Here is a 7,500-nt window from a genome sequence, read left to right as displayed (position 1 = left end):
GCCCCTCAAATGTGTGTGCTCAGTCCCCTACTGTACTCCCTGTTCACTCATGACTGCACAGCCAGGCACGACTCCCACACCATCATTAAATTTGCCGATGACACAACGGTGATAGGCTATAGGGAGGAGGTCAGAGACCTGGCCGTGTGGTGCCAGAACAACATCCTCTCCCTCAATGTGATCAAGACAAAGGAGATGATTGTGGAAGACAGGAAAAGAGGACTGAGCACGCCCCCATTCTCATCGACGGGGCTGCAGTGGAGCAGGTTGAGAGCTTCAAGTTCCTTGGTGTCCACATCATCAACAAACTAAAATGGTCCAAGCACACCAAGACAGTCGTGAAGAGGGCACGACAAAACCTATTTCCCCCTCTGGAGACTGAAAAGATTTGGCATGGGTCCTCAGATCCTCAAAAGGTTCTACAGCTGCACCAGTGAGAGCCTGGTATGCTGCTCGGCCTCCAAGGCACCACAGAGGTCCTGGAAAGGTCCTGGAAAGGTCCTGGAGCGCCAAGTCTAGGACCAAGAGACTTCTAAACAGCTTCTACCCCCAAGCCATAAGACTCCTGAACATCTGGTCAAATGGCCACCCAGACTATTTGCATTGCCCCCCTCTCCCCCTCTTTATACCACTGCTACTCTCTGTTGTCATCTATGCATAGTCACTTTAATAACTCTACCTACATGTACATACTTCCTCAACTAACCGGTCCCCCTGTCACGTTCTGACCTTTATTTCCTTTGTTTTGTCTTTATTTAGTATGGTCAGGGCGTGAGTTGGGGTGGGCAGTCTATGTTTGTTTTTCTATGTTAGGTTTTGTGTTCAGCCTAGTATGGTTCTCAATCAGAGGCAGGTGTCGTTAGTTGTCTCTGATTGAGAATCATACTTAGGTAGCCTGGTTTTCACTGTTGGTTTCTGGGTGTTTGTTTCCGTGTGAGTGTTTGTCACCACACGGTACTGTTTCGGTTTTCGTTTTCATCACATCGTTTATTGTTTTGTATTTCAGTGTTCAGTTCGTTTTTAATAAATCGTCATGAACACTTACCACGCTGCATCTTGGTCCGATCCTTACTCCTCTACGGCCGAAGAGGAAATCTGCCGTTACACCCCCCCCCGCACATTGACTCTGTACTGGTACCCCCCTGTATATAGTCTCACTATTATTATTTTACTGCTGCTCTTTAATTACTTGTTACTTTTATCTCTTTTTCTTATCCGTATTTTTTGTAAAACTGCATTGTTGGTTAGGGGCTTGTATGTAAGCATTTCACTGTAAGGTCTACTACACCTGTTGTATTCGGCGCATGTGACTAATAACATTTGATTTTATTTGATTTAGGCTTGCCATAACAAAGGGGTTGCATAGTTTTTGACTCAAGACATTTCAGCTTTTCATTTTTAACTAATTTAAAAATGTCTAAAAACCTAATTCCACTTTGACATTATGGCCAGCGTAGGCCAGTGACCCAAAAAGAAATACATTTAATCAATTTTAAATGCCAGCGGCAACACAACAAAATGAGGAAAAAGTCCAGGGGTGTAACTACTTTCTGAAGACGCTGTACTCTGCTCACGAGGTCACACCCAGCTTCAAAGTTCCATTTCCTTCCTTCGTGTGCAGGTGCTGATCTTTCAATACAACCCCCTCCCATGTCCACTGCAAGCTGTAACATACTGAACACTGCAGTGACTCAACGCTGATAGAAAATCAAACAGGAAAAGCCATGTGAGGGAATATGAAGTTGTTTTGAGCAGAACACGACCATATATATACGGGGGTACCGGTACCGAGTCAATGTGCGGAGGTACAGGTTAGTCAAGGTCATTTGTAAAGTGACTAGATAATAAACAGCGAGTAGCAGCAGTGTAAAAACAAAGGGAAGGGGGGGTCAATCTAAATAGTCCGGTGGCCAGTTTTATTAATTACTCAGCAGTCTTATGGCTTGGTGGTAGAAACTGTTAAGGAGCCTTTAAGTTCAAGACTTGGAGCTCCGGTATCGCTTGCCTTGTGGTAGCAGAGAGAACAGTCTATGACTTGGGTGACTGGAGTCTTTGGCAATTTTTAGGGCCTTCCTCTGACACTGCCTGGTATAGAGGTCCTGGATGGCAGGAAGCTTGGCCCCAGTGATGTACTGGGCCGTTCACATTACCCTCTGTAGTGCAGTAATGCAACCAGTCAGGATGCTCTCGATGGTGCAGCTGTAGAACCTTTTGAGGATCTGAGGACCCATGCCAAATCTTTTCAGTCTCCTGAGAGGGAAAAGGTGTTGTCGTGCCCTTTTCATAACTCTGTTCGTATGTTTTGGATCATGATAGTTTGTTGATGGTGTGGACACCAAGGAACTTGAAACTCTCGATCCGCTCCACTTCAGCCCCGTCGATGTTAATGGGGGCCTGTTTGGCTCTCCTTTTTCTATAGTCTACGATTAGCTCCTTTGTCTTGCTCACATTGAGGGAGAGGTTTTGGTCCTGGCACCACACTGCCAGGTCTCTGACCTCCTTCCTATAGGCTGTTTCATCCTTGTCAGTGATCAGCTCTACCACTGTTGTGTCGTCAGCAAACGTAATGATGGTGTGGGAGTCGTGCTTGGCCACGCAGTTGTTTGGTGAACAGAGTACTAGAAGCACAAGCACAAGCATTTTGCTACACTCACATTAACATCTGCTAACCATGTGTATGTGACCAATACAATTTGATTTGATTTGATACAGGAGGGGACTAAGCACGCACCCCTGAGGCGCCCCAGTGTTGAGGATCAGCGTGGCAGATGTGTTGTTGCCTACACTTACCACCTGGGGAGGCCCGTCAGGAAGTCCAGGATCCAGTTGCAGAGGGAGGTGTTTACTCCCAGGGTCCTTAGCTTACTGATGAGCTTTGAGGGCACTATAGTGTTGAACGCTGAGCTGTAGTCAATGAATAGCATTCTCATATAGGTGTTCCTTTTGTCCAGGTGAGAAAGGGCAATGTGGAGTGCAATAGAGATTGCATCATCTATGGATCTGTTGGGGTGGGTCTAGGGTTTCTGGCATGATGGTTTTAACGTGAGCCATGACCATCTTTTTAAAGCACTTCATGGCTACAGACGTGAGAGGAGGGGAAGGGAGGGAAGGGAGGGGAAGGGGAGGGAGGGGAGAGGGGAGAGGGGGGAAAGAGAGAGGACAGGACAGGAGGGAAGGGGATGGGGAGGTGGGAGGCCCAGCGTCGCACAATTGGCCCAGCGTCGCCGGGTTTGGCCGGGGTAGGCTGTCAATGTAAATAAGAATTTGTTTTTAACTGACTTGCCTTGTTAAATAATAATAATAATTATCTTACAGCTCTATATCATTACATATTTCCACATATTTCCACAACGTTTAAATATTTATTTGACCTTTATTTTTATTTTAACAGGGAGTCCCATTGAGACCAAGGTCCAGTTTGCAAGGAAGCCCTGCATCTCACAGATTACACAACAATTACACAATCACGGCAGCATTGATCACACCTCTGTTCTTGGGTTAGGCTGCAGTTGGCCTTTACTACAGCCTAGTAACCATGCTTCTACCCATGTGATCACAGCTACTGTGTGTTTGTTGGTTACAGTCTCTAACAGACAATCTAGGACAGCGTAGGAGTTGAATTGGCTTGTGGCTACAGCGATTACGGTGTGGTGTCGTCACAAATGTCTTTGCCAAAGAGACAGGGAGTGTTTTGAGCCCGTTTCGGGCCAGCCCTGTCAGGCTTGTGTAATGATTACAACATGTTGCACACCCCGCCTAGGTCCAGAGAACAGTTAAAACACACACAATTGAACCTACAGTATATGAAGTGTGTGTTTAAAATGCAAACATCTACCAAGCTCTATGAGCACACTCACGCACGCACGCATGCACGCATGCACGTACCCACCACACCACCACACCACCACCACACCACCACACCACACCACCACACCACTCACCACCACACACCACACCACCACACACCACACCACCACACACCCCCACACCACCATCACACACCACCAACACACCATCACACCACCACACCATCACACCACCACACCATCACACCATCACACCACCACACACCACCACACAATCACACACCACGCCACCACACCACACCACTACACAACCACACCACTACACCACCACACCACCACACACCATCACACAATCAAACACCACACCACCACACACCACCATACAAGCACACACAACATCACCACACACCCTCACACACCACAATCACACAATCAAACACCACACCACCACACACCACCACACAAGCACACACCACATCACCACACACCCTCACACACCACACCACCACACAAGCACACACCACACCACACCAACACCACACCACCACACCACATCACCACATCACCACACCACCACCACACACACACCACACACACCACCACACACCACCACCACACCACCACACCACCACACCACATCACCACATCACACACCACCACACACCACCACATCACACACCACCACACACCACCACACCACACCACCACACATCACAAACCACCACACCACACACCACCACACCACCACACACCACCACACAATCACACACCACCACACACCACCACCACACCACCACACACACCACACCATCACACACACCACACACCACCACATCACAAACCACCACACCACCATACAATCACATCACCACACCAGACAACAGCACACCAGACATCACCACACCACCACACCACACCACCACACACCACCACACCACCATCACACCATACCACCACACCACCACACCACTCACCACCACACACCACACCACCACAGACCACACCACACCACACCACCACCACACCACATCACACACCACCACACCACCACACCACACCACACACCACCACACCACTACACCACCACACCACCACACCACTACACCACCACACCAGACAACAGCACACCAGACCCATCCTCGGATGGGGCCACAGTGTCTCCTGACCCCTCCTGTCTCAGCCTCCAGTATTTATGCTGCAGTAGTTTATGTGTCGGGGGGCTGGGGTCAGTTTGTTATATCTGGAGTACTTCTCCTGTCCTATTCGGTGACCTGTGTGAATCTAAGTGTGCGTTCTAAAATTCTCTAACACCACCACCACACACCACCACACAACACCACTCACCACCACACCACACCACCACACCACTCACCACCACACACCACACACCACCACACCACCACCACACACCACCATCACACCACCACACAATCACACCACCACACCACACCACTACACCACCACACCACCACACACCATCACACAATCAAACACCACACCACCACACACCACCACACAAGCACACACCACATCACCACACACCCTCACACACCACACCACTACCATACAAGCACACACCACACCACCACACACCACCACACCACCACCACCACCACCACACTACCACACCACCACACACCACCACACCACACATCACCACACCACCACACCACACACCACCACACCACACCACACCACACACCACCACACCACACCACCACACCACACCACTACACCACACACCACCACATCACACACCACCACACACCACCACACCACCACACACCACACCATCACACCAGACAACACCACACCAGACACCATCACACACCATCACACAATCAAACACCACACCACCACACACCACCACACAAGCACACACCACACACCCTCACACACCACACCACCACCATACAAGCACACACCACACCACCACACACCACCACACCACCACACACCACCACCACACTACCACACTACCACACACCACCACACCACACACCACCACACCACACACCACCACACCACCACCACACACTACCACACACCACCACACAATCACACACCACCACACAATCACACACTACACACAACACCACATCACCACACACCACCACACCACACACCATCACACGCCAAACCACCACACACCACCACACCACTACACACCACCACACACCACCACACCACCACATCACACACCACCACACCACACACCACCACACCACCACACCACACACCATCACACACCACACCAAATCACCACACACCATCACACCACCACACCACACACCATCACACACCACACCACCACACACCACCACACCACCACACCACACACCACCACATCACACACCACCACACACCACCACACCACCACACACCACACCATCACACACCACACCAGACAACACCACACCAGACACCATCACACACCACCACACAATCACACACCACACCAGACAACAGCACACCAGACCCATCCTTGGATGGGGCCACAGTGTCTCCTGACCCCTCCTGTCTCAGCCTCCAGTATTTATGCTGCAGTAGTTTATGTGTCGGGGGGCTGGGGTCAGTTTGTTATATCTGGAGTACTTCTCCTGTCCTATTCGGTGTCCTGTGTGAATCTAAGTGTGCGTTCTCTAATTCTCTCCTTCTCTCTTTCTTTCTCTCTCGGAGGACCTGAGCCCTAGGACCATGCCCCAGGACTACCTGACATGATGACTCCTTGCTGTCCCCAGTCCACCTGGCCATGCTGCTGTTCCAGTTTCAACTGACCTGAGCCCTAGGACCATGCCCCAGGACTACCTGACATGATGACTCCTTGCTGTCCCCAGTCCACCTGGCCATGCTGCTGCTCCAGTTTCAACTTCCACCTAACTGTGCTGCTGCTCCAGTTTCAACTGTTCTGCCTTATTATTATTCGACCATGCTGGTCATTTATGAACATTTGAACATCTTGGCCATGTTCTGTTATAATCTCCACCCGGCACAGCCAGAAGAGGACTGGCCACCCCACATAGCCTGGTTTCTCCCTAGGTTTTGGCCTTTCTAGGGAGTTTTTCCTAGCCACCGTGCTTCTACACCTGCATTGCTTGCTGTTTGGGGTTTTAGGCTGGGTTTCTGTACAGCACTTTGAGATATCAGCTGATGTACAAAGGGCTATATAAATACATTTGATTTGATTTGATTTGATCACCCACCACCACACCACCACACCACACCACCACACACCACACCACCACACCACCACACCACCACACCACTCACCACCACACACCACACCACCACAGACCACCACACCACCATCACACCATACCACCACACCACCAAACCATCACACCACCAACACACACCACCATCACACACCATCCCACCACCACACCATCACACCACCACACACCACCACACAATCACACACCACACCACCACTCCACACCACACCACTACACCACCACACCACTACACCACCACACCACCACACACCATCACACAAGCACACACCACATCACCACACACCCTCACACACCACACCACCACCACACAAGCACACACCACACCACACCACCACACACCACCACCACACTACCACACCACCACACCACCACACCACCCCACACACCACATCACAAACCACCACACCACACACCACCACACAATCACACACCACACCACACACCATCACACACCAAAC

The sequence above is a fragment of the Oncorhynchus nerka genome, linkage group LG12 (genome assembly GCF_034236695.1).
Source record: "Oncorhynchus nerka isolate Pitt River linkage group LG12, Oner_Uvic_2.0, whole genome shotgun sequence".
NCBI lineage: Eukaryota > Metazoa > Chordata > Actinopteri > Salmoniformes > Salmonidae > Oncorhynchus > Oncorhynchus nerka.
Note: the sequence above shows the minus strand (reverse complement) of the source record.